The sequence below is a fragment of the Parus major genome, chromosome 8 (genome assembly GCF_001522545.3).
Source record: "Parus major isolate Abel chromosome 8, Parus_major1.1, whole genome shotgun sequence".
NCBI lineage: Eukaryota > Metazoa > Chordata > Aves > Passeriformes > Paridae > Parus > Parus major.
Window position 1 is genome coordinate 6,142,663 of NC_031777.1, and position 26,842 is coordinate 6,169,504.

The window sequence follows — 26,842 nt, forward strand, 5'->3', positions numbered from 1 at the left end:
AATCTGGGGATAGGAATAACAGTACTTTACTAGTATTTATAACGAGGCAAACAAACAACAATAACCACAGCATTAACAACAAAACAGAACCAGGGACCCTGTGACAGTCCTCTCGGCCAAGACTGGAAAGGATGGAGTAGAGGCTTTGCTTCACAAACCCCCTCAGGCGGGCAGTCCCGGTGCTCCTTCAGGGCTCTGAGGAACACTCAGCTGGAACAGCAGGGATGAGTTGAGATCCTGGGCTGGTGGATGAGATGTATCAGCAGCTCCGTGGTGGTGCCTGGCACTGCCACACATCCCGGCAGGACAGGGGGTGCGAGACGCACCAACGAAGAGGGAAGAAGAAGAAGCAGCAGCAGCTCCATCTGGGTGATGGTGAATTCTCCAAGCCGCAACAGCTCTGAGTCTTCCTCTCCAGCTTAAGAAATCAGCCAGTCTCCAGCTGCTCCTGCCCAGCTAAACTCCCTGTGTTTCTCAAGCACTTACCAAGTACCATCAATCAGGTTTTTCCGCAACTAATGTGCAAAAAATTCCATAGGTGAGACGGAACAAAAGGAAGGACACCCAACCCCCAATACCTATGCTCCACAAAATCCCCTGACTGCATCAACTCCATCTTTAGCCTGTAATGCTTTGATGCAGCGCTCCCTTGGTCTGGAGCTGCCTGCCCTGGAATTCTTACCAGAACTGACACTGACACTGAGCAAACAGTCCAGAAACACTCTGGGTCACCTTTTTATCCTTTTAAACATTTCAAGTGTATGCCAAACTTCCAAACCATTGATGTTTTCCCCATTGAAAAAGGTAAAACATACAGTTCTGAGGAATTTTGGAAGGTTATTGGTTAAATTAGAAACAGATGAGCCAGCCTAAATTGTTTCAACTTCTCCCACATTTTTGCCTTAGCTTGAATAACATTGTATTTTTGTTTTACATGAAGGGAAGAAAATTAGATTTAATAATCTTGTGTTTGATTTTTTTCCTTTGGCATTGAAGCAGCTGTAATAGCTCTAACTGGGATTATAAATAGGCTATATATAGGAAATAACAGGCCACAGATCTAAGGCAGGCTCAAGAATTAAGTATAGAAATGTAGTGGGAAATAGTATTTTTTCCCAAATGCTGGAAAGGACTAAAGATCTTTGTGCCATAATCTGATTAGACACAGAAAGTCTCCTTCAGGAGGAATAATGTCTTTCAATATAAGTAGTTCACAACTGGCCAACAAAATAGGCAATTCCTCCAAAGGCTATTAAATATGTGGTATGTGTAATGCCCAAGAGATTATTATTTATGCTACAACCCCCAGAAATCCTGCTGTGACTTCTTCATTACATCCATAAAGTCAATCTCCATGCCTCATTCTTTTGGGAACAACCTACTGTTCCTCCTGACTACCCCCCACCACCATCTGCTCCTATTTAACCTTCCTGGCAATGGCTGAAAAAACACTTACAGACTACCCAAGTCTCTTTATGTTTTATAACTGGTTCCACATCTCAGATTTAGTTGATCACATAATGATAAAAACTTTGATAAATAAAAAAGAGTCCAAACTGTGAAGACCTCCCACCTTGAGAGCATTCATATGCTTCCAAAAAAGCCAGGCCAACAGAAAAGAAAAAAAAAATGCAAAAAAGCAATTTTAAAATAGTTGTAACATACCCATCACTTACTTGTTTCCTGTGTACTTCCAACTGATAAATCATGGGATCCAAATGCAGCCACCCCCCTATAAGACAATACTTCCAGCTCCTCATGAAGGCACCTGCAGCAAAGAATGTTCATATTCTCTCATTGCCTTTGATTTCCTGAGCAGGTAAGTCAAAGGCTGGAATGTTCATTTTTTATTCAATACAAATATGCTGATGAAGAGCAGTTTCTGAGAACTGAGGCTATCGTTTAATATTTAAAGTCTTGCCATACTGTTATAGTAATATTCATATAACTGAGAGAAGAATATTTTGTGTCATTTAGAGACACAAACCTTTCTGTATGCTGAATATTTTGATAAGAAGATTTGCATGAAACAGTTACTCAGCTCCTTACAGAAACTAGTTCGGATTTATGCCTTGTGTTTATCCAGTTTAAGTGTTTTCCAATACAAAATATTCATCCTTATAAGTCAGCTTTTATTCACTGACCTTCAATGAAGTGCAGGTGTAGACAGGGATAAGATAGTATTTTCACTTTAAATTCAATGCAAAATGTGATGTCAGCAGGAAGTCAAGTCACAGCAGACTTGTTACATTAACTTTTCCAATTAACTGTTCTATATTGCTATGTGATGAGTATAACCATTGCAAAGAATCAGGCTCTTCACAGAAGTTCCATTAGACCCATATTCCTAAATGCACAAATCCTCACCTTCCTGCTATAGAGAGCAAGGACTGTTCCATGACTCGTTAACTTGCAAGCAGAAAAGGAATCCATGAAAATCCATTTATGAACAGAAATGAACAGGTAAAACGTTCATAAAGGAATAAAAAGTGGCCACAAGCTGCTTGTGCCAGCAGGCAGTTGGGTGTCTATGCCAAGTAAGGTGTTATTTTCCTGAGTGCTGGGTGTATATATTTAATCTTTAATATTATTTCATCGTTAATATTAAATATTTAATATTTATATATAATTTATATATTAAAACCAAATACCAACCTTGCCCCACAAGAGCCTGTATTGCACCAGACTCAGCAGCAAGGCAGGGGTTTGCACACAACCAGTTCCTCTCCTTTTACCATCAACTTTGTGTAGACGACACTTTGATATTCTACGCACACAAGGATTTTACTCAATATCTTGTTTATGCTCACAGTACATATGAAATCGGGAACTGATAAGGTGACAAGCTTCAATATGTACAAGGCTCAGGGTTTATTTAATCAAAGGAGCAAAATGCATGATATTGGCTGTAAGCAGAAAATGAATGGGGATAATAAACACCTCAGAGGCGAGATGCATAGCAAAATACAAATTACTTACATGAGGCTGAGTCACACTTTGCAAGTGAAGTGAAAATGAAAGGTTTTAAATTAAAAGGAAAAAAAAATAATAAAATTAACTACTTAAAATATTGGCTAAAGGAAACGCAGACCTGTTCTATCACTGTCCATTAGTGGTCCTCAGGATGCCAGCAAGTAATCTCCAAAAGACTGCACAGGAATACAGACTCATAGGTACGCTCCCACACTTGAAAGCAATGTAACAACTAATGCAGGGGAAAAGAAAACAGAACCATTCGGGCTAATTTTTAGCTGGTTGAAAACACAGAAATACAGCATAAAGTGCATTAATATGTTCAGGATTTCTCAAAAAAGGTTACGCAGTTCCTTCTAAAGGATTGAAAATCTCTATTGCACAACAGGGATAGAAGTGAGGTTAAATGTGATAAACACATAGATAAATAGATATACAGGTATATAGATATAGCCCCCAAAAAGAAATGCAGATTTTGCCTTAGTTAGCAATAGTGATGACGAAGGCAGAGCAAAGGTGAAGTAGATTTCTAGGGTTGGGAAGAATCACATTATATCCAGAAAATACTGTATTATAGCAGAAATTAAATGATATTTCACAATAATGCACACACTCTTGGAGTGCAGTTGCTAAATTTTCAGCTGGAAACAAGAAATAAATTTAAAAAATAAAACTAAAAAAGTATTTCTCTTAATTTGGAAAAACAAAATATGTCTGTAAGTTGATAATATGGTGCTCTGAAAAAAATACACATGCAAATCCAAACATTGACATGTTGGTAGCAGCATTTCATTAAGATCATGGAAGTATTAATACTAGTAACTGACAATGTAAGATTTTATTTGTACATAATTTTGATCATATAAGCTTCCAAAATTTTCCAGATGAAAGAAGACCAGAAAAAGCCTCAAGAAAGATCATAAAAGGAGTCAGCTTGTTTACACTGAAAAAATTAGTAAAAAAGCTGAACAATCCAAGCTAAATATGCAGGCAGCCAACCAGCTGATCCCAGTTAAGTACAAGCAGGTACTGAACTTGACTCTGGGCTGCTCTCTCAGTAGGCAGATGGACCTTTTTAGCTCTGCAGGTAATTTCTGGAATAATTTTGGGGAGTTTATGCCCTAACTTGTAAGAAACAGATGAATGTGAACAGCAGAAAATTCATTGTTTGCTCTCACATATTGCCAGGTGCAGAAGTAGTGGACTGAAGGAGAGAAATCCTTCTGGTAGGGTACAGGATATTAGGAATAGTGACAGGTAATGAAGGGAGTCAAAAAGAATCCACTTAAAAGTGAACCTTGGCATGGATATGGATGTGAATATGGATATGTTTGTGCCTAAAACAGGAAGGGACATTTGAATCCTTTCTGACTCATGGACTATGAATATTAGCACAGTACCCAAGCTTCAGATTTGTTTCATCCCTTGTGAAATGCCTTTCAAAACAAATTCATATAACCCGCTAAGATAAGTGTCCCATATCCTGGACAGCTGGATTGGAAGGCAAATACACAAATACACAACTGAAACCTGTGAACTTCATACATTGCAGCAAGAGGAGAATTCCTAGAGCAGTGGTTTTACCCAATGCACATGAGAGGCCAGGAGGAGACGTCCCTCACCCCCTCAGAACCAAGGCCAGGAGACCACATCCAGATGGAAGTTTTCCTGGCACAGACACTAAGCCACAAAAAAAAAAAAAAACCAAACCAAAACCAAAAACAACAACAAAACACCAGCAAAAAAGAACTGAATTTTTGTTCTCTGTTCTTCCTTCATAGGTTCTACAAGTTAGAACATTTCAGACATTCTCAGCTTCGTGCAAGAAGCAGGAACACTTGCATTTCTCATTATGAATTTCTCAGGTTAAATACAAGAGGCACAGAGTAAAACAGCTTTCCCCCGGCCATCAAAATGCTTTTACTCTCCATTTCAAAATGGAAACATTTTTTTCAGGAGCTACCTTAAAGATTCACACTGCAGGAGTTAACCTGGCAAGAGGCCTGCCATAAACACCAATGGGACCAGCTATTCAATGTGAATAATGACAACCATAGGATTTTAGGAGATATCTTTAGTACCAGGTATCTCCCCAATGCAACCCAAATCTCACAAATCTGGAAGCAGCTGCTCATGCCTATGTGCTGTGCTCTAACCCCAGTGCTGAGTAACCTCATAGATCCAACCTTAATGATTCCATCAGAGCTGCCTTTTGGTCCTCTGCTCTACCACTCCTCCCATTTCAATATCCAGAGAGGCTGTTAAACCTATAAAGCTTCTGATTTTTGTGTCTGTTACCTTGTGGGAAAAGCTCATCACACACCCTGGCAGATCTTCCCATTGGCCAAGGACAGACACATCGCTGGTGTGCCAAGGTGGAAGCATCCAGCTGCTCCAGCCAGAGGACATGCTGGAGTTACAAAGGTACTTTTGCAACTTAGCTTAAGGAAGATTATTTTCTTTGCAAAGCATTAACATGTGATTTACTGCTAACTTTACCAATTTACAGAGTTATCTTTTACAGACCTAAACACTGGTCCACACTATAAAAAACAGTCACCACCTTGACTTTTCTAGGACAGACTACAGGGCAGGGGCTGAAATTCAGGATTCCTGCATCCTGGCCTTAGCCCTGGCCGCTAAGCAAGATGTTTAACTCCTTTGTGACCCAGGTTGCTTTGCTGGAGATGGCCAAAACCACTTCAAATATAACTAGTTTTCTCAAGGTACCTCAGAACTAAAGTCTACAATCCTGTGTCTCAGAACAAATGCCAATGAAGTGATTCATCACTGAGTCTCCAGGCAGCACCTTCCCCTGCCCAGAGCCCAGGACACTGTGGAGGGGTGGAACCTATTGGATTTGTTTGGAGAGGTAAAAGGGGAGATCTACAACCACCTCAGGGGAAAGTGTAGGGAGGACCAAGCCAGACTTTCTTGGAAGTGAACAGCTACAGGCAAGAGGCACAGACACAAGTGGGACAACATGGAAAATTCCAGTTATGTACCAGTTCTGTACTGTTATTTCACCATGAAGGTTGTCAAAAATGTCCTGAGTGTGGACACCGAGATAATCAGACTTACACTTGTCAAGGGCTGTAAGAACCAGACCTAACTAAATCTTCCTTGAACAAGAGGTTGGACCTTGACCTCTCCAGAGGTACTTTCCAGTCTAAGTTATTCTGGGATTCAATGACAATTTTTCCTTCATTCTTAGATTATCCAATACTCAGAACAGAAAAAGGGAATTTATGCAAAATCCCACCTCTTTCCTTCTCCCAGGCCTTTTTCCTATACTTTTGCTGAATGCCAAACTCAACTTTCTCTGGGAACACCTTCAACTTTTCTACTTTAGCTGTGATTAATTCATTCCCTGTTGGATAGCATAGTTTGTTTTCCCACTTCATATTGCCAGGTGGATATTATGTTGTAGAAATCTAGACTTTTTTGCAAATAGCCCAAAAGTCCAGGTTCAAGGATGTTCATACTCTGCTGGTCCCTAGACACAGCATTAAGCTCTGTGAGCTGTGTGGTTTTGGGTTCTTACATTGGAATTAGGCTGCTTTCTGGCAAGAAGTCCCAACTCACCCATTCTTAGTGTATGGGTTCAGGTGTTATTTACCAGCAGAGCTGTTTCAATTACATTTCAAATGTGGAAATTAATAATGAAAATAATAATGTACAATAGGCACTTCATTAAATAGAAGATAGGCTTGTTAATTAACTCAGATTAAAGTGTACTGGTCATTTAATTTATTGTTTCACTGCTTTCAGATTATACTTTTATATTAAAGCATTATCCATTTTCTCTCTCTTTTCAGAACTTTCATCTATAATGGAATGTTTTTCATTTTGGGATCTAATTTTTTCCATGAAGATAATGAACAAAACATGCAGCCAAAGGGCTTGCAGGAGTCACAATTTGCAGTTCACTGTTAAAACAGAACCTGTGCATCCAATTCCCTGCTCCTCAGCCCACTCCTCCTCTTATACAGGAACCTGCCTCAACAATCAGGAAGACTTTGGGATGGCTGTGGATGTGGAGCACAAGAAGGAGGATAGGAGCAAACCCTCCCAGGGCACAGAGAGTCCTGCAGCCCTCCAGGAAACATTAATGTTATTCTATTACTGGACTAGCTTTGCTCCTGCTTTGCTACCTTAGAAGTGTTCCTGCCATTTCATCTCATCTGCAAGCAGAATGTTTCCCCAAACCATACCTGGGGATGTTCCCTTCCCAGCCTGCCTACATCACTCAAGCTGCTAAGTTCAAAATTTCATTGGTATCTCTGTCCAGCAGTAAAGCATTTTCTGTCCACTGAAAAATGCTGCACATTGGAAATGTTGTGAAATAGCAAATAGTTCTTGGTCAAACAAAGAGAAGCTCAATGAAATTCAAACTATTTTGAAAACAAAGAACCCATCACCAGCAGCTAATACAGATTATCTACACTTCTATATTCAAAGCTGCATTATGAGTATTAAGGAAGAATTAAAGAAGAGAAAGAACTGGGAAGGTTCCCAAGGTTCACTAAATCCTTTGTATTCCAGAAAGAGATAAATTTCTCATTCATATCTCCATCATGAGCTCTGTATACAGAGAGGACACAGTTCTGCTTTTCACGAACATCAACATGCCTCACATATTTTTTCTCCTCACTTGTGCCAAGTCATTAAAATGCAAGACAAGAAACAGCACAAAATGGCTGTGGGATTAACAAGACATTTCTTCTCTCCAGTTTCTGTTTGTGCCTCTCCTTCTTTTCAGACTCCTTCTGCTGTTGGAATTATTTTGCCTGAAGTCCAATGATATTTGAATAATTTAGCATAGTCTTGTAGGGAGATGGACTCAAGATTTAGTGACCTTTCTTTCCCCTGTTTTAATGTATCCAGAGCTCCTGCTAAAAGAGGTAGGACCTTTCCCTTTACTGGCCCATGGAAAGCTGGGCTTCCACCACTGGGAGGAGGCCAGAAGGGAACCTGGCTGCTGTGCCTCCAGCTCTTTCCCAGGTGAGGAGGTGGTAAGAGGAGGGAATGCAGGCTGCCAAAACGTGGGAACAAGTCAGCCCTCAGTCCTAAGAGAAAATAGCACCAGAGTCTAACCCCCCCATCCCCATGCCCAATGATGAATTTGTCCAATTAAACAGGTCATAAATATCTCCCTGACTCCACCTAGTGATGAGGTTGGAAGCAGAGGAATCTATAACTCTTCACTTTTTGCCAGATAACTGCAAAGTAACTTCTGGAATAGTTTCCTGCCATGTAGAAAACAATGCTCTGGCAGCAGGGATTGTGTGTGAGTGCTCTGCAGGCAGAGCATTGTCTGGCATGTCAGTGTGTTTGTGTACGCAAATATTAATTAAACAGAGGCCAAACAGGAACTGAACTCTCTCTGGGAACTGCTCCTCCATGGCATACCCAGAGAAGAAGGGAATGAAACATTCCACAACTGTGCAAAAATCGCTGAAAAACAACCACTGTCTTCTATTGTGCCTTTCTTTTGGGGAAAATCACTCTGAGAAACTCCACAAGTGTATTTATGCTGCTCTCAAGTGGGGTTTTGAGTTCTGTTATTTTGTGTCATTGCAAACACTAACGCGATTGAAGGCCACATGAAATGTTTTGTAATTTGCTTTGAATAATTGTTGGAGGCCCAAAGTGACTGGATTCTATACACTGTGGGCAGCCACAGCTTCTCTGGGCAACCTGTGCCAGGCATCACAGGGAAGAATTTCTTTCTAATATCCCATCTAACCCTGCCTCTGGCAGCCTGTAGCCATTCCCTCTTGTCCTGTCCCTCCCCATCGTTCCTGTAGGTTCCCATCAGGTACTGGAAGGCCTCCCTTCTCAAACATTTACACCAGAACATCAAACACACAGATGATGTTTTTAGTTACGTGAAACTCCATTTCCACTACCTCAGACAGGAAAAATATGCTTTCTAGGGATGAAAATAAGTAATTTAATTTAAAAAAACTTCCTAAAGAGAAAGTGGGTTCCATATAGTTTTACTATAAAACTGATCAAGTGCCATGCACTGGTCTTGAGAGAATGGCCAGTGTGCTGAGTGTGAGGCCCTTTTGGAGGTTTCTGGAAGGAGCAACCTTTTAAAAATATTACTTTAGTTCTTGCTGTGATTAGAAATTCTGTAGCTATGACAGCAGTGTGCCATCTGTATAACAGGACCCTGTTAGAGTATCCATCTGGTAAGGAAAGGATTACTTCATCAAATCTTACAGTTTAAAATCCTCATGAATGGGCAACTTATTTACCCTGGGTGCTGTGAAGGGAGGGACACAAGGAAGTAGATCTGGAAATTTACCTGCGCAAATGACCAGACCATTAACATCCACTAAGGTTTTGAGGTGCTTTAAATGGTTAAAAATGAGCCATTATTTCATTTTATATTACATTACACCTCCCTCTGGAGAGACCCACTTCTGCCAACAGCATAATGCAAGGCTGGGGTTTTGAAGAGCTCACAGGCAACACCTAAAGGATTGACAAAGCAGCTGCAGAAAAACCTTGCTTTAAAGAGGATGTTGTTTCATATTTCATATGAAATACAGAACCCTGAACTCTGGCTTTGTCAGTTTTTTCTGTTCCCATTTATTGCTTGAAAGATCAGGCTAATACTTACACAAAGGATTTATTAGTGAATTTTACAGGAGGGTCATAGTACCCAAAACAAGGAAAGGAATCTATTGTGCTTTGAAAATAAAGTCATGGAGGGAGGAAGAGAAGCAGAGAGAAAGGGAGAGTGGTGTGGCTTTAAAGAGAGGTAATCCAGTGACTTTTTGAGTAATTAAAATTGGTTTTTAATCTTTCTAAAAGAAAAATGAGATTGGCTCTATCCAAGCAGCATGAAAGCTTAAATATATCCTGTATTGGACTAGTTCAGCTTTAGTAGGAGGGGAAAAGTGTGAACATTTCTGAAAGAGGAAAAGGCAAATAAGCCAAAAGAAAATGAAAAAAAGCTGTACAAACCTTTCAGAGAACATCATAGAGAAACCATAGCACTGAACCAACACCAACACTTCCCAAGGCTTATGGACAAGCCAGGATCAGCAGAGTCCTGGCTGGGGTACACAGAAGGGAAAGGGCCAAAAGCAGCCCATGACAGTGGAGCTGTCTGAAACACTTGGTGAGCTTCCCAGCCAACTGCTTCAGGACCTACAGTCCAAATTCATCTGAAAATTCATGCCTAGGTGAACTCAACAGGTTGATTCTACATCAAATGCATGGGTTGAATAAATGCATTTCTACTAGCCAAGCTATTTGAGTTGTGCTCTCAACAGGTGGCACACACCACATTGTGTCCCATTACTGAATTTATTAGAAATGGTTTTTCTCAAGATAAAGTATCAAAAATGTCCATTTTAACAAGAAGGAAAGAAATCTACTCCATTAATAATTAAAACATCTTTGGTGTGTCCTGCCTCAAAAATAATTTTGTTTCCAAGAATATTATAAGGGGAACATCTTCATGTAGGAGTAGTTCTGCCCACCTGCTCTCCTTTGTAAAGCTAAGGAGAGGAATAAAAAAACTGCCTGGCCTGTGACAACCTTTGGATAAAGCTTTTGGATACAAAAATCCTGGTGCCAAAGGCAGGATTTCCACTGTTCCCTGGTGCAGGAGCTGATTAGTCAGTGCCCCAGGAGCAGAAATGCGGCAGTGCGACTTCCAAGGCAGGCTCAGGACCCTCCTCATTCATGAATTCTGCACTCCAGGTATACTATTTCCCCATTTCCACACTCAGATGTTAAACTGAGGAGAAAATAGGAAAAGTCAGTAAGTACAGACTTTTGAAGTTTGCTGGTAGGAGGAATCCTATCAGTTCTGTGGGATAACAGCAGTTGCAGTAATATTGAAAAATAATGCCTTTGTTTCACAGAATCACTAAGGTTGGGAAAGACCCCCAAGGCCATCAAGCCCATCCTTAAAATCCCACAGTACCCACTAAACCATATCATGAAATGCCACATGTACTCATTCCCTCAACTCTTCCAGGGAACGGTGAAAGGGATTCCTTTACAACTCACTTCCTGATTAATAATCAAATGGCATCAAAATGAGGCTTGCTTGGCATGAATTAGCAGTGGTTGATGTGCATTAAAATATTTAATCTTGTACACAGCATTAAAATGTTTAATCTCATAAATACCACAGGTAGCTCTCATCTCTGCGCTGTTGCCTCCTGCTTTCTCCCCAGGTGTGCCTTCCTTCCTCATCCATCCTAAACCTGAAGCGAGGGATTTGTACCCAGGATTTCAGAAGGAAGGCAGTGGGAAGGGAAGGAAGGGGAGCCTCTCCGACTGCTGGCCTTGAGCAGTTGACTTCATTGTCAGGGAAGGAGATAACTCTGTTTACATTTCCATTCCCTGGAAAGATTACGAGATTATTTAGATGATGTCTGGACAGTGCTCTGAACATGCAGAAGAGCCACATAAAGCTCAGCATTATGAGGAATAGTCTCCCCTTTTTTTAATACTCTAATTTCCAAATGCACACAGCCAAAATGTAGAGCTGAGTATGCCAGCAATGCTGGGTAAATCCATGGCACCACACATCAGTCTGCTATTTTATGTGAAATTAAAGCATTCCACTCTAACCAGAGTGGAAACAAGAGGCGGGCACAGAACAGCCAAAGGAAAAACTGAGGCTGGGGAGTGAGGCATTGGAACAAATTAACCTGTCTGAATTAACCTGTCTGCTTGACTCTATAAAGAGTCAAGATGCAGAAAACCATTTTCTGCCCAGTTGCTGTCATATGAGCCACAAACATCCCAAGAGGCTCCCCAGCAGCCCCCACCAACCACATGCCATGTCCAATGTTCTTCATTCCCTGCATGCAACGTCCATAGGGTGTCTCCCACCTAAAAAATGCAGTGTTACAAGGTTCTGTGGCTCACCCTTATACAGCTGTCCTGGAGTGACTTGGGAGAAATCACACATTTTTCTGCACTCCCCATACACACAATCAAATAAAATACAATTTACATTCTGAGCTTTGGAATATTTAAGACAGTTTGGATGGTGAAGCAGCCTGAAATGTTGAATTAAAAGGTATTACAGAAACATTATCAGTTTTAGAGTGAAATACTCGATTTATTATTTGGTTTAATTGGCCTGAATTTTCACCCATTAACATGCAAACCAGATTGAATGTGGTGCTGTTTCCAATTACAATAGCTGATTTATCCAGGATGGAGGTTAGAGGCACGATAACACTTTCACTTGGCTTAACAACCCACCCATTTCACAGAGTCAGTTAAGCACTGCTCTTCAGTTATACTCTACTTCCATAGCTGTGCTCATGCAACTACAGAAGGAGATTAAGAAGAAATTAAGCTGGAAATGGACCTCCCTGTTCATCAAATTCACTCTCCAGTTGGCAGAATCAGTGTTTCTGTATCATTATTATATAATCCCTTTCTTAATGCATCAAGTTCCCTCCTCCTGCTCCCAGGAAATCTTCTAAGAATGTCGTAACTGCTTGGAAGCCTCCATGCAGTTTCCAGCTTATGCTTGGACAATTCATATCCTTTTGTCCTTATGACAACCTCCCCACCAGCTTCCCAGCCTTTCCCCTGCAGGCACAGGCCCCCAGCTCTCTCCTTAGACAGGAGTGATCCCATGTACACCCACAGGTCCCAGCTCCAGCTGAAAGAACCACAAAGGAAACCCAGAGACCAGCCCAGGCAAGAGCAGGGAAAGCTCTTGCTTGCTTGGGATTTTCCAGAATCCCAGTTCTGCTGGATGGGCACCTGGGACCAACCAGTGCCATGTCACTGAGCAAAATTCACATGGCCCTGCTGTGTCTCCTCAGTACTGAATCTACCTGAACCTCTCAAGGCCTTTTCTTTCTTTCCTACCAAGTTTATCCAGGCAGAAGGAAGCCTCTTTCTGCTGCTGCTGCCTGTGCCTGGGAAGGAGGGTGTGCAAGGTGGCCCATGCTGTCCACACTCCTGCAGCCCTTCACCAGAACACTGATGGATCTCTGTCTGCAGCAGCAATTCTGTCCTCAGACTAGCACAGCATGTGCTATCTGCATCTTGGGAACCTTCTATCAGCCTGTTGGGCCTCAAGGTGGGAAAAAGTGAATGTTATCAGGACAAACAGCAACACAATTCTGTGCTTGGGCTTGGGGTGGATGCCATTTCCCACACATTTGAGGAAAACAATTCCAGGGGATTAAAAAAAAAATCACAGGTTTTTTTCTTTTTTTTTTTTTTTTTTTTTTTTTGTTATGTTTTGGGTTTTCTGTCTCTTTGTTTGGTTTTTGTTTTTTCTTTTTTCTAATAAAATCTACAATGAAAACAGACCATATTAAGCAGAAATGAGCCTACCAGAACTTATGAATAACTTGCATTCTTCCACTGGAGCCCAGCCAGCTACCCTTGGAAAAAATTCCTGTTTACTTTGTAGTGAATGTGAGAGACATGCAGTCTGCCAGAAGCTGCTAGGACAGTGAAAACACAGCCAGGGGCTGTCACAAATGGGGAAATCACAGAGAAAGTTAACTTTTTAACTTCAAGGACTAGATTAAAATAATATCTATTTGGTTAAAAGTTATTTACTTTATCACACAGAAGATTTAAGTTGCCTTTACATAAAAGCTGTTCTAGTTCAAAGGCAATTTTCAGCTGCTTCTACAACAGTTAACTTGTTTTTTAACATTTTTATTAGATTTATAAAGGAAGTGTCTTTCCTTGTTGTTGTCAGTTGGGCTGAGATTAATATTTTGCCCTACAACTGCATCTTTCTTTCCCCAAGCCTCAGGCAGGATGGTTGCTCTAGGAATTCCTGCCAGTGTCCTCACTCAAGTCACTTTCTAAATCCTTGGGGTATGATTAGACATGCTTGACCTTGTGGCTCTTCAGCGGTTTCATCCTAGGGTGATTCCTACATAAATCCTGCCCTAAGCTTTAGGTCTGTGATTTCAGAAATTGCATAAAATATATTCCCAGTGCCTCCAAGCCTGAATACTGAGGCCTGATTAAGTGACAAGCTCTTTGAGAGGAAAAAGAGGGTAATAAGCAGCTAAGAGCTCCTGTGTTTTGTGCTGTAATCTGGGATTTCTTCCCTCCTGTTCTTCAAAACAGCTGGATTGATTTTTTCATCATTTCCACTCCTCTGTGTACATTATTTGTACATTCTTCCTTCTGTCCATGTATTATTCCTTCTGTCTTGGCAAAGCTTAATGTAACCCTAAATTGGATATGAAGGCGCTTTCTCCTGTTCATTTATGTTAATTCATCTTTTCATTTATCTTATCTTTCATATGCATCTTCCTTTTTGTCCCAGAAAGCAGTCAAAGGCCCATGATCTGCAGATGTCTGTCCTCCCACAGTGGCCCCTGCACTCCTGCTATCACAATCCCTTGCTGTCTCTTATAAATTTTCCCATTGTCCCTCTCATCCTTTAAAGCCCATTTCAAGTCTTTGTTGTTTTGCTTTATACTTGAGACCAAGAACATGTTTAAGTCTCTTCCTGCACCCGAATCCAAGAATGGCTGACCTGATAACCCCACAGCAGTAGAGAAAACAGGAGACAAATGTCACCTCAAAGGGACACTTGAGTATATCTGGTCCTGTCAGGAGCAGGAAATACCACGAGTCTTACGTCAAAGATTTCTAACCTAAATCTGCAGACCCAAGGGGGCTGGAATGGCTTGAATACGATTCAGATAAACATCCAGACCTTGTGATGATTATCCAAACTCTTTGGGAATGTGCAAGTTGCGAGGTTCACCCGTCAGCAGTACCTTGAGCGCATCCTGCACCTTGAGGACAGCCCTGATAAGGCTGTTTGTCCCAAGCGCAGCAGTGTTAATTAGATCCTGTTTGTCGGAAGCTGTGAACCAAGGAATGCTGGAGACACTGCCAAGTGGCTCAGGAGAAATAAATCAGAGTTGTCCAAAACACAGCCCCATACCAGCCACTGGAAAGAAAATTAACTCTGCCCTGGCAAAAACCAGCACAAGAGACTACAAATATCTTCAGAGTAAGAAGAGTGGTCATTATTCACTGTCCTAGAAAAGAAGAATCTTCAAGATGGGAGAAAACATTTTGAGCACCTCCTTGTAGAAATTTAGGAGTCAAGTAACTTTAATTTGACCTTGGAAATTAAATCAGCTATATCAAATTAAGGCCAGATTAATTCTGATTACAATTAACCACCCAGAGGCTTAATACAGTTTGACTAATACATGTTAAAATCACATTTTTAGTTAATTTAAATTATTGCTTGAGTGTTCCTGCAAAGGTGAGTCTTAAATGTCAACAATATCAATCAGCCAAAAGAAAGGAGGCCTTGCATTTAACTGGTCTTTCTCTATTTGTTTTGTAACATCTTCATTGTGAAATCTGCTCAGCATAGTGCATTTAAAAACTTTGTCGGCCTGCAATGGGCAAAAACCTGGTAGTTTGGTTAAATTACTCAAGATAACAAAAAGGACAGGTATTTTCAGAGCTGGTTGGTAAACACACCTGGCTTAAGGATTTCTGCAGGCAGCTTGAGAATTCAGTTGGAGTTACACATAAATGGACTAATTCATAGAATCTTGGGATGCTCTGGATGAAAAGGGACCTTGGGCATAATCTAGTTCCAACCCCCAATTAATTATTAATTCTGATTTGCAGTAACAGAAGGAAAATTCACTGTCTCCAGCTTTTTAAATAAAAGGAAAAAAAAACCACCTGAATCTCCATTGAGTCTCAACAGCCAATTTCCATAGACTTGGGTATTATCTTTAGTGGGCAAAAGTCTAGACAGACAAAAACTCCAGTCTCCCTCAGGCTAACTCTGTTAGCAAGAGATTCACACACTGTCTGAGAAGCTGCTCTTCCCTTCCATCTTCCCAGCTGTAACTCCTAACACTGATGCACCACCACCCATAGACACAGCACCCCATCAGCTTATTCCCCCTTATTCCTTGGCCTTTTGTAGGCCTTTTACATCTCCCAGGTATTGTTTACAGGTGTAAACTGTCCAACCGGAATCAAAATTGTTCAATCTGGAACACCTCCTGCCAGTTAATGCCTTTAAGGAGCTAAAAGCCATGAGCAGATTTGCCTCATCACACCTCCAGAAGGGCCTGGTTGACCAAACCTTTGGCTGTTATTCGCCAATTACAGTAATTGGTCCCCCAGAGGATATCACCCTCCCTTCACACCTTGCTTGCTTTTCCTGGCAGGCAGCACTGCTGCAAAATTGTGAACACAGAGAGCAATTGCCAAAGGGCTGGTGCTCCCCTTCCTTCTCCTAGGGTTCTCACAGTTATTCAAAACATGCACAACTGTCCATCACAACACAGCATGTCTCACATCCCACTGAGCAGTGACCACGCTAAATAACCCTAATTACTGAGTATGCCCAGTCCTAGAAAGAAACAGCATTTATCATAGAATCCCAGACTGGCTTGGGTTGAAAAAGACCTGAAAGCCCATTTTATTCCAACTCCTGCCATCGGCAGAGACAACTTCCACTATCCCAGATTGCTCTAAGCCCTGTCCAAACTGGCCTTGGACACTTCCAGGAATCAAGGGGTAGCCACAGCTTCTCTAGGGCCAGGGCCTCACATCCCTCACAGGGATTCCTTCCCAAGATCCCATCTGACCCTGTGCTTTGGCAATGGGAAGCCATTCCCTGTGTCCTGTCCCTCCAGGCCATTGTCCACAGTCCCTCTCCAGCTCTCTTGGACCTCTTTTAGACACTGGAAGGGGCTCTGAGGTCTCCCTGAAATCTTCTCCAGGTAAACAGCTCCAGCTCTCCAAGGCTGGCTTTGGAGCAGAGGGGCTTCAGCATTCAGGGCCTCTATATTTATCATAATCATTTATAGTTCACACCAGTCAGGATTTTATATTTTTGTAGAGATGATTGAGAGAAATAAGGCACTATTTATAGAAAAATTCCCAACAGGGTCCTAACAGGGTCTCATGAAAAGGCATTGTTTTGCTTTTTTATTAGTTGTCCCTGTGGAACTGTAACCCACTGCTCCCCATTATTCACCCCTATCTATTCCTATGCAGCAATGAATGTGAAGACACCCCAGGCTGGTTGCTGGTACCAAAATGCTGTAAGGACATTTACTGCCATTTGGAATATTTTTACTTCAAAGGAAAGGATTAATGAAGATTATGGAAATGATCCTCAATCTCTGCAATTCCACTGACCTGCTTTTCCCCAGATACCACATAATGATTTGTTAAGCTATGTATCAGCCATAGGAGAGAAATGTTAAATGTAATGCAGAGTGGGAACTGCAACATTATCACTTCCAAGGTAAAAATACTTTTGAAGCACAGCCAAACACCGCTGACACTTAGAGCCAGTGTCCTCGAGTGGTGTAGCATTGTCAGAAGCAATCTACACTCCTCCATCCCCAATAAATGTGTATCAGTTCCAACACAGTTCAAGTGCCAGCACTGAAGCTGAACCACTCGAGCCTTGCATTCTCCTCACTCCTGGCTGCTCCCTGAGCTGCAGATCCACCATTAATTTATCCTGTGACTGCTTTAACCATGGGATAGCAGGAAAGGAAGAGAGAAAACAAGACAAAGGTACTATGATAACATGTGAGAGACAGACAATTTATCAGATCAAAGACACTATAAAAATATGCAAATTTTTAAATCTTATTTCAATTCTTAAGAGTATCTTGCAGTTTTGTGCTATGTTATCTATATTGATGCTACCACTCCACCTATCCATACTGACCCATCTTGACATATATTACCATAACTTTTGTTTAAAGACATGAAGAAAGTGTCAAATCCCAATTACTTGCAGAGTCTTGTCACTCTTCAGAGTAGTCAAATAGTGGCACAAGTCACCTGTAGAGGTTGTGGATGCTTGCAGATACTAAGAACTCAGATGAACTTTAGTTAATATCTCCTGATGACCTCCAGAGATCCTTCCAGTTTTAATTTTCATAGGATCATTCAGGTTGTAAGGGATCTCAGGACGTCTCTGGTCCAGGCTTCCATTCAGGGTCTGCTCTGAGGTCCAACCAGGCGGGTCTTGGAAATGTCAGAGGGGAGATTGCACAAACCTCCAAGGTTTGATTTTCCTCATGCATGAAAAGTCACTCCTTGTATCCAGTCTGATCCTCTCAGGTTTAACTTCTGCTCCCAGTCTGCATGCAGTGAGAAACTCCCAGCTTGTCAGTAACTTCCTCACAGGTACTGGAGGCTGCTGTGACCTTCCCCTCAAAGCAGACTGAGCAACCTCCCTCTCCTCAACTCCTGACAGAGCAAGTGCCCCAGCCTCGAGCACCTTGGTGTTCTCCACTGAACTCCCTTCAGTTTAGCCTTTCCTGTACCAGGAGCCCCAAGCCTGGCACAGATTTGGGATGTGATCTCCTGGGTGTTGAGCAAAGCAGGTACCCCCGATGTGGTGGCCCTGCCCCTGCTGGTGCTGCCCAGGGTGCTGTCAGGGCACTGTGGGCTCCCTCATTTGGTGCCCCAGCCTGGCCCTTTCCTGGAGCTGTCCCCAGGCAGGCAGGTTCAGGCTGGGTTAGGCTTTCCCAGGGGCAGGGCTTTGCCCTGAGCTCACTTTCCTAAGCTTTACCTCACCCCACCCCTCCAGGCCTTGTAGCTGACTCACACTGCAGTCTTGCTCTCAGTTCATGCTGCTTGCAAACATGATGAGACTTTTCTTCATATCTTTCTCCAGGACTCCGATAAAGATGTTGAGCAGAGCAGATATCTTTGGTACTCCATTTTTCATCAGCCTCCAGGTAGACAACAAGCTCTGAACCATGTTTCTATGATCAAGATTACTGAAGTAGTTAATAGTATTGAAGCAGATGATAGGCAGCCTGAAAGTTAGATGTAACTCCTGTTCTGTGTTTAAATGAACAATTTACTCCTTCATGTAACATAAAACCCGGGTTTAATTTCCTTTTTCAGTGTCTTCTGGAAGACAAAGCATGTCACAGGATGTTGGAATCATTCAGTTGTGCATATGTTCTTGATATGTCCATTCACTGAAGTCTCAGTACTTATTTCAACACAGTACTTAACACAATTAACACAGCTGATTTTATCAGTGTACTGGTATTGAAGAGTTCAAGACATAATGATGAAAAATCATTTGCCTGGGAAAATAATTCATAACTAGGTTTTGAGGGAAGTTTTTATTTGTTCAATTGATTAGTTGGTTTGGGGGTTTTCTTTTTCCTTTTTTTAATTTTTTTTTTATGATCAGCTACAAATAGAGCAAGCAGTCTCAGCACAACTGGTAGAAATCTAAAGGACCAAGTTATGGGAAAGTCTGTCAGGACAGCCACATACTTTGGTGGATAAACTGTCTCTCAGATATGCTAAGCTGTGAAGGAAAAGGGTAGAAAATGTTTCATCAGTCATTTCCTCCCAAGGCCTGTTTATTTCCCTCACAATGCCAGACTTGACAGGCCAGCCTGTTTGACTGCCCCTCTCAGGCACAGCCCTGGGTGTGAACTGTGCAGTGGAAAATGCCCCTTTCCCTCAGGGATAGCCCCAGGCACACCCTTGTGCAGAGGGAAATGCCCCTTTCCCTCACCCTCTTAGGAATACCTTCTGTGAGACAAACACAGCAGGGCTTATCCCAACACATTTGGTATAACGCTGTAAGAAATACGAATAATGCAGCTCACTTCCAAAGGAGCAGAACTGGCATGTTGAGCAAGTTCCTGGTGGCCTCTGTGAAGAGCTGTTTCCCTTCCTTAAGCAAATTAACAACCTTTAGGTATCTAAATTAGATACAAGCCATCTCATCCTTAAACCCAAAGTTTCTAACTCAGTAAATGCGGTTTCCCAGACATTGTTGGAGGGACACTTGGGCTCTGTCCTATTTAAATGGAGATGTACATGCATTTTAAAACAAGAAAAGAGACCCATCTGTAGGAGTATGTGAATAGCTGTACAGCTAGTTTGGGGCACAACTATTGCAAGGTGAGGATTCCAGCAGCTGCATCACCAGAGCTCCTTGAGAAGGCTCTGTGCCACCTGGGGGACTCGGAACTTAGTGCTGCCCCAGAGTTGTGCCATCACAAATGTCATACACAAATGTAAGCTGGTTTTTAATTTCTGATAAATAAGAAATGGAATGAGCAGCTTTTTTGCCCCTGCCAATCAAGCTTTATGTGCCCTGCAATTATCATTGATAAACAGATGGAAAATTGCAGTGACTAAACCCCAGAAGCTGGTGTTTTTCTACTTCTAAATTAGTAGTTTAGTGGATAAAGGTAAAATATTTGCCTATTGCTGTATCACCTTGAAAGTATGTTAAACACTGGGTTAGGGAACAATGCTGTGAGTAGCCAAGGAAACAAAATCTGGAACTAAACTTCTATTTGCAGGTGGCAAGAGATCAGACACAAACAAAGCTCTTACACCCACAGAGGAGCCACTCTGGGTTCTGTTAGAAGTACCATGTGAGAATATGCAAAATAAAGTGCTAGTGAATAATTTGCACATGCAAATCTAGCCCAGGCTGAAGGGCTGACTTTTGATCTCCAGGAGCAGAGATCTGTTCCATGCCCATCCCTCCAGGCCTTGGAACCAGACTATCAGATTTGCCTCAGTTCCTGACAGGGCTTCTTTGCGCTCCCTTTCCTGGAAGCTTTTTTTCCACCACAGAAGCTTAATAGGAAACTGGATTTTGGTATTCAATGGCTGAGGAATGGCTCTGCCGTAAGATGGGAAGAGGGAGGTGGTATGGAAAACCAAAAAGAAATACTTAGATCTGGACTGTAGATCCTGCTGCCCAGAATAGTTTTTAAAGCAGAGGCAGATCCTGCCCTACACACTCCACTCCTTTCCTCCCACTGCAGCAGCAAAATAACCCAGCAAGGCCACAGCAATCCTGCTGCTGCCCAAAACCATGAAGTGCTTTTCCAGTGATAGTTTTCTGTAGGGAGACAAAAGCCACACAGTTCTGATGACTGTGTTATATTCCATATTCTCTGGTTTGACATCAGCAGCCATCAGGAGGAAGACATCCAATCCAAAGCCCTTCCTCAGCACACTGGCAGCCACCACATGCCATAGACAGCAGACAGTCTCAGTTCCATAGGACCAGGATTAAGAGCAACCTCTCCATTTGCATTGTAAATATATTCCTTTGCAATATGTTGAAGCTGTCAATACTGCAATTAACATGTCAATATTCCAATTAGTATTTTCTCTACCTCCTGTTTACCCGACTCTGCTAGGGCAGAGCAGAATCCATGGCTGTTTGTTACTTAAAACAAGGAGATTTGCAGGAGAAGCTGCTAGGAGCTGCAGCTTCTGCCTTCAGAACAGAGGGAAAGATGAAACCTTTTGGGCCAGGCTGGAGAGAGAACTGAGGCTAAAGGAGCCAGAGGAAGCAACAAAGTGACACAGGCAGTGCAAGTCTAAACCTTTGAGTTCAGGGGATTTCATAATTCATGTAATCATGAATTCTTCTGTCTTGCATGACTCTTTGCTGGATTTACAGGATTGAAGTGTTGGGGAGGAGAAAACCCAAGCTATAAATAACTGAAGGGAAAAGCAACAGAAGATTTCAAGGCTTTGCTGATTCAACAACAAGGCATGAAATTCCTCTCTTTCACTATTTAAACAATTACTCAAAATAGAACTCTTAAAAGTAAGGATATCCAAATATTATAGTCAGCAGGATATGTGACAGCCCTCAAACTCTCATTTAGTCCTTATAAAGTGTAGGAACAGGAATGTGCAAATCATAAATTGAAAAGGCAGCATCTGAAAGCCTTCATTCAAGGTTCCTAATTGCTCTGTGATTCAACCAGACATGTGTCTCTTTTTATTTATTATTTGTGCATATTCAGGCAAACTGGCTGGTATTAGCACATGCCTGGGGGATGGTCTTTTTCAGGGAGGTGTTGGCATATTTCTGTTTTGTTTTTAGGAGGTCAGTGGTTTAGGACCAGACTGAAACATTCCAAAGCTAGCATAAACATTTATTTTCTTTCAGATTATCCTCGGGGAAAAATAACAGTCTGGCCATTGCAACTTTAAGAGTTACAAACTTACTCCTGCCAGTGTTCTCATCCCTGGCTTATACCAATACAAATTCCACAACTCTCCATATGCACTTCACCCCTCAAAAAGATCAGAGATTAATTTGGAGCTCCTAGACCAGAGGCAGATGCTGTTTGAGAGCATGTACGTGTAATACCAGGAGGAGAATCAATGCTACAGAAATAGTCCTCAGAGCCTGTAGATGAATTTTCAAGAGTACAGTAACGCTCCAGGTAACTGGCTTTATATCCAAAGATATAGGGCTGTGTTTTAACTCCACAGTCTGTGGTAAACATCTGCCCAACACTCCCTGGGAAGACACTGCAAGCACAAAACGGAAACAGAGTGAATCCTGGTTTCAAGTCTCTCCTAAGCCAAAGAGATACACATTGTCATGAGAAGATGCACTAAAGAGCCCAGACTTTCCAAAAGTACATATCCAGGTATCCATCTCAAGAAAACCATACCCTAAAACATGAAAAATGGGGCTCATTTACCCTGGGCAGGAAATATACACCTCTCTGGTGGAGGATGTCCCTGCCCATGGCAGGGTGTTGGAATGAGATGATCTTTAGGCTTCCTTACAGTGCAAAGCACTCTTTGATTCTGTGATTTTATTAACACTGCAGATGTAATCTTGAGGGACACTGAGCTCAGGGACTCTGGGACAGCTGTCTTAGCCTGCCTCCTTCCATTTCTGTTATAAGGTTTTATTATGAGCATTGGGCTAATAAAATCCTTTTGAGTGATCTCAAAAAAATCCCATAATTTGTTATTAGGTCACTGTCTTGGTTTGAAAGACAGGTGTCTGCCAAGGAAGGCAGGAACCTCCCTTGGAATGGAGACCATGACACACCCACACCCCCACCCCAAATTATAACTTTTATAAGGGGCTTTCGGGAAAAGATATGGGAAAAGGAATAACAGTTCTTTACCGGTATGTACGTGCACAACAAGGCAAACAAACAACAATGGCAACAACAAACAAGAGAAAGAAGAAAGCAGAAACGCCACTGAGCAGGCGCTTCCCGCCCTGTAAGCGATTCCCCCGGGTGCAGTTCCGGGCACGGCCGTCAGGGGCGCTGCTGCTCCCGGCGGGCGGGGCGGGTGCGATGATTCCCCCGCGGCTGCAGGGGGCGCTGCAGTGCGAGCTTGGAGACCACACGGGTAATGGTGCCTTGAGCAAGGAAGGGATGGGACAAAGGCTTTGCTTCACAAACCCCTGGGGCAGCCGATCCCCGTGCCCCAGCAGGACCCTTGGAAGCAGCAAGCAGGAACGGCAGGAATGAGCAGATCCCAGGGTGGTGGATGAGAGGTATCAGAAAGTCAGCAGCTGTAGCTGGACATATCCCGGCGGCAGGGATTGCGTGGCTACAGTATAGCAAAAAACTCAAAGCAATGGCAGAGACAAAGCGGGGCTGGGCAGCAACAGCCTGGCTCCTGAACAGGGAAGGGAGGGAGACTCCCTGGGAGGAGAAGAGGGCTCAAGGATCCCCTGAGCCCCCTAGCAGATGGTGAAGGGTTCTTTGTTTGGTGAGGCAGGGTGTTTATTATAAGGTCCCAATGCACCAGCTGCTCTTACGAGCAGAGGCTCCGTTCGCGGCAGAAGGCAGCAGAAGACAGAACCACACAGTGATGGTGAATTCTTCCCACAGTGACCGCAGCCTCCTTCCCCTTCCAATGCCGAGAGCACAAGCGAAGAAAGCTCAAGCTAGTAGCTGCCTAAACCCCTTTCTGCCCAGCCCAGTTCCGTGGTATCTGTCCCACCCCCACAAAGGAAACCCTCAGGTAAGAGAAGTGCAGCAGATTTCCTCTAAGCTGGGCAACTTTTTTTTTTTCTCTCTCTTAAGTACGTGGTCCTTATCGTCTTCTAGCAACATATGGGGGAAAATTCCCTAAGAGAAAGAAACAAAAGGAAGAATCTCAAACTCCAACAGTCACTAAAAGGAGAGAATTATACCACTGGGATCCTACTTTCCTTAACTGATATTCAAACAAATAACATAAGAGACAGATTATTTCATAGATGGGTGGAGAATGGCTTTAGGTCACCTGAAAGCCAAGTTTGCAAACTTGTCCTGCACGCCCCCCCACTGACATCATGCCAACACTCAACAACTCAAAGCTGTGCCTTAAGGTATCCTTACTCAGCCCCTGGCTCAGGAGACAGTGGCAGAACAGAGGGAATATCTCCAAAGAAGGACTGGAAGTGTAGTACCCAAGGACATCTCCCAAGGGTACTACAAGGATTACTCCCAAGGGTTTCTGTATTACCTACAGACAGCAGTTTTGCAGTTACTATTTTGTACATGCATTCATTTTTCACCTGAGTACTGAGCTCTTTGTGTAACATCCTTTCTACAACCAGAATACAAAGAGCTACAGAGCAGAGGTTTTTACCTTGGCAGGGCTGCTCAGCAGTGCTGGCTGTACCACACACCAGGCCTCTCTGTCTTTTGCTCTCAGCAAGATCAAGTCTGTCTCTTCCCCTTGAGTGTCTCAATACCCTCCCCCTCATATGCTACAGACAGTATTTCAACACCCCAGTGTTACTACACCTTCCAGCTGCTGCAGACTTTCTTGCTTTTCACTTGTTCCCAGCTTTTTGAACACAGAATTTCTACTTTCATTGAAAAAAAAACAACAAATAACCCCAAACCACACCAAAAACAGCTGTAGCCACATAGTTGAAGACCTGAGTTTGAAAATAAGAACATAAGATACAGGACTTACACTGATGTTGACAGCACCCAGCTCTTATTAACCATCAGCAATTGGCTGCAGAAGTCCTTCTCCTCCATGCAGGGAATTGGTGCTTGCACTTGCAACAAGACATTTTCCTATGGTCATCCTTTTAAAAGAATGAAAGTGAGAATGAGTATGATAATTATAAATGGCTTAAGCCACTTTCTAATTCTGGGCTGAAAAAAAAGGCATGTACCCACTTATGCCAATTCTTGCCCATAGAGCAGGCCCAAGTCAGTAGATCCACTTGTCAACTACCAGAGAAAAACAATAGTTTTCAGACAGATTAGCTCCCTCACCTGGCTGGCAGTGAAAACAACAGTGCTGCTGACTCAAGGAGAGGCATGACCAGCAACTTTAGAGAGATCAGATCTAGTAAGGTAATTGAAGGTGAGGCTCTGACTGTGCTTGAGCTTTGCTTGAAGAGTCCAGAAAGAAACCCCTGATCTCCCTCCACTGAAAAGGAACCCAGAAAATCACTAGATGTATTACCAGCATTGATGTTTAGGTATTCTATGTGTCACTTGGAGATACAGAGCCACGAAGTAGCTGGAAATAAGAAACTAAGTATGACATGAACTAGAGAGAGAAGTGGGAGGAGAGGCCTTTGACCAGAGCCACACAAGTCCAATAAAGAGTATGCCAAGAGAGAATATCATCTGAAAATGGGCCCAGCAGAGACAAAAGAAAAGTGCTGTCCATGTAAGAGTATACTCCATCTCTTCTAATTAATTTACTCACTACTTGAGAACACCTCATTCAATCTGAAACTGGCCTTTACCTGTCTTGGACTGAAATTATCCACTCAAGCAACCAAAACATTTTCTATCCTGTACAATTCTATTCTGTTTGTATTCTAGAACATGTCTTGAGCCTCTCACTGACCCCTTATAGAAGCCCAGATTTCAGAAACATGCAAGCACAGCCTGAATCCTGAGAAAACAAGTATCAGTATTTTCCAGCATATTCAGTGAATATTATTGCCAGCCCTGCAAAGACTGCTTTCTGCAACTTAAAAAAAAAAGACTCAACAGGCTCAACACAAAAAAGGAAAAAACAGAGGAAACCATAACTACACATAAACAGCCTGAACTTCCTCCTCCTTCTTCAGCAAGAGGGCTTTGTTTTTCCTCTCACAGCTGTTCAGATGTTAGAAGAGGTCACTTTTGTGCTCAGGCAGCTGAGGGTGATGAAACTCACTGCTCCTCTCTCTGTTAGGGAGCAGGGAGCTCCCTCTTTTTCAAGCTGAATTCTGCAAACCACAAAAATCAGGTGCTGAGAGCCTGAAGAGCTCTAGACATAGTCCTGTAGCTGTCAGGAGAAAACCTGCAGCTAGTTTCACTGGAGAAAGGCTGTATCCAGAACAGAGTGTCACTTTCATACCAGCCTTTCCTTGCATGAGTTTGGCTCAAAGCTGCCTTGTCCTCAGGAAGGGGGGTAAAGCTATGGGCAGAGATGAGTGAAGAAAACAGATATCCTTGGGGGTGAGCAAAAAGGGGAGAAACAATTAATTTCAAGTCACAGGGTAGACAGGGAGAAAGCCCAGTGTATATGATGTGTGCAGCCATGACCAAGTCCTGTGTGATTGGTATCACAGACCCCACATTTGACTGACAAGAGCTGTGGCTGTTCTTCTCCTTCCCTTGTAATTGGTAATTGTATTACCTGTGCACACAGTAAATCCATCTCAGGAGCAAAAACAGTTTAATAACAGGCAACACCATAAGCAAGTGTCCTGGGTTGCAATGCAAGATGTAAGCAAAAGTATGTATTCTGTTCCCATCTGTTAATGGTAATAATCTGGTGTTGCAGTATTCTTTATCTCTTCCACAACCCATCCTCCCTCCAGGGGGATATATTCTGGTAATGGGCCATTGGGTCTCACTGCATGACTGATAAAATATCATCACCCCATTGTGAGATGCTCCACCCAGGGGGCAGAGCCAAGCATTCCTACCTGGATATAATCAAACTTGGAACACCACAGTCGGCCTTCCTCTACTGGATTCACAGAGGAAGACCAGACCCAACTACACCACCACTGGACCTTTGGAGGAAAATTATATCCTTCTACGGGATCATTGCTTCAACAGAACCACATCTGTCACTCCAGGAGGAC

General features: G+C 42.6%; 1 long non-coding RNA gene across 5 annotated transcripts in view; it reads right to left on the reverse strand.

Annotated features, from left to right (window-relative positions):
• Positions 1-301: 301 nt before the first annotated feature.
• Positions 302-26,842, reverse strand: part of LOC107208429 — a 66,437-nt gene continuing 39,896 nt past the window's right edge. For 4 of the 5 annotated variants that reach the window (XR_002002050.2, XR_002002051.2, XR_001523206.2 and 1 more), the window contains 2 exons: positions 24,712-24,829; positions 302-1,768 (listed from right to left, as the gene is read on the reverse strand). This is a non-coding gene — a long non-coding RNA (uncharacterized LOC107208429). Of the gene's footprint in view, positions 1,769-3,091; positions 3,206-24,711; positions 24,830-26,842 lie in introns of all 5 variants that reach the window. The other variant, XR_002002052.2, reaches the window with a different exon arrangement.